This window comes from Herpailurus yagouaroundi, unplaced genomic scaffold (assembly GCF_014898765.1).
Source record: "Herpailurus yagouaroundi ecotype Mexico unplaced genomic scaffold, PumYag 162, whole genome shotgun sequence".
NCBI lineage: Eukaryota > Metazoa > Chordata > Mammalia > Carnivora > Felidae > Herpailurus > Herpailurus yagouaroundi.
Window position 1 is genome coordinate 46,938,703 of NW_024412403.1, and position 1,467 is coordinate 46,940,169.

At 40.8% G+C, this 1,467-nt stretch overlaps 1 non-coding gene across 1 annotated transcript; it reads right to left on the reverse strand.

Moving 5' to 3' along the window:
* Positions 1-1,090: 1,090 nt before the first annotated feature.
* On the reverse strand, positions 1,091-1,162 carry LOC121036560 (small nucleolar RNA SNORD57). The gene has a single exon (XR_005793390.1). It is a non-coding gene; the product is annotated as a small nucleolar RNA SNORD57 (small nucleolar RNA).
* Between the last annotated feature and the right edge of the window lie 305 nt (positions 1,163-1,467).

Here is a 1,467-nt window from a genome sequence, read left to right on the forward strand (position 1 = left end):
GTCTTTTGTGGTTTCATACAAATTTTTGGATTGTTTTTTCTAGTTCTGTGAAAAATGCTGGTGGTATTTTGATAAGGAATGCATTACATGTGTAGATGCTTTGGGTAGTATAGACATATTAACAATATTTGTTCTTCCAATCCATGAGTATGGAATGTTTTTCGACTTCTTGTGTCCTCTTCAATTCCTTTCATAAGTTTTCTATAGTTTTCAGAGTATATATCTTTTATCGCTTTAGTTTTATTCCTAGGGGTTTTACTATTTTTGGTACAATTGCCAAATGGGACTGATTCTTTGATTCTTTTTCTGCCGCTTCACTACTGGTGTATAGAAATACAACAGATTTCTGCATGTTTATTTTACATTCTGCGACTTTGATGAATTCATGTAATAGTTCTAGAAATTGTTTCGTGGAGTCTTCTGAATTTTTTACATAGAATATCATGTCATTTGCAAACAGTGAAAGTCTGAATTCTTCCTTGCTGATTTGGATGTTTTTTCTTTCTTTTTGTTCTCTGATAGCTGAGGCTAGGACTTCCAATACTATGTTAAATAGTAATGGTGAGAGTGGACATCCTTGCCTTTTTCCTGACCTTATGGGAAAGGCTCTCAGTTTTTCCCCATTGAGGATGATATTAGCTGTGGATCTTTCTTAAATGACCTTTGTGATGCTGAGGTATGTTCCCTCTAAACCTACTTTGTTGAGGGCTTTTATTAAGGATTGATGCTGTATTTTGCCAAATGCTTTTTCAGCATCTATTGAGAGAATCGTCCACTGCTCCTTCCACCCTGACTCCCTTATGACACCGGTGTTCCTGGCTCCAGCATCTCTCCCTCCCTCCCTCCATCTCTCTCTCCCCCCATCCAGACCTTCACCCAGATCTGGTCCCTCCCATCTCGCCAGGGTACAGGGAAGGATAGTTGACTTGGGTGATCAGAACACCCACAGCGCTTCTTCCTTTGGCTGCAGTAAGGTTGTTTTTCAAATCCTTTTATTTCGTCCTCTAATTTGTGAACTCACCAGGTAAACAGCTCATGGTGAAACACGATGTTCTAGTCGATGGCTGTTTGGCCCAGGTGTTGTATCACTGGATCAGGCTCATTAAATCAGTTTTTTTGCCTCCACTCTACAAAGTCAGGCTAAGCCAGTTCATCACCTCCAACAGCCAGCTTTGGTCCTCCCCCAAATGGGCGGCATAGATTGCTCACCTGATGTTGCATGGAAGAAGCCGGACACACAGGATTATCTGCCATGTGATTCCACATGGGACATAGAGTCCCAAAGCAGGCAAAATGAACCTATGATGCCAGAAATCAGGAAAGGGTTTTTCCTCTTTATTAATAAAGAATTAATAAATTCTTTTATTAACAAATCACATAAAACAATTTCTGAAACACCTGGTTTGTTTCTCTCTCTCGTGCTCTGGAAGTGGGTTTCCCAGGGCCAGCCCCAGGGAGAGAGTGTCC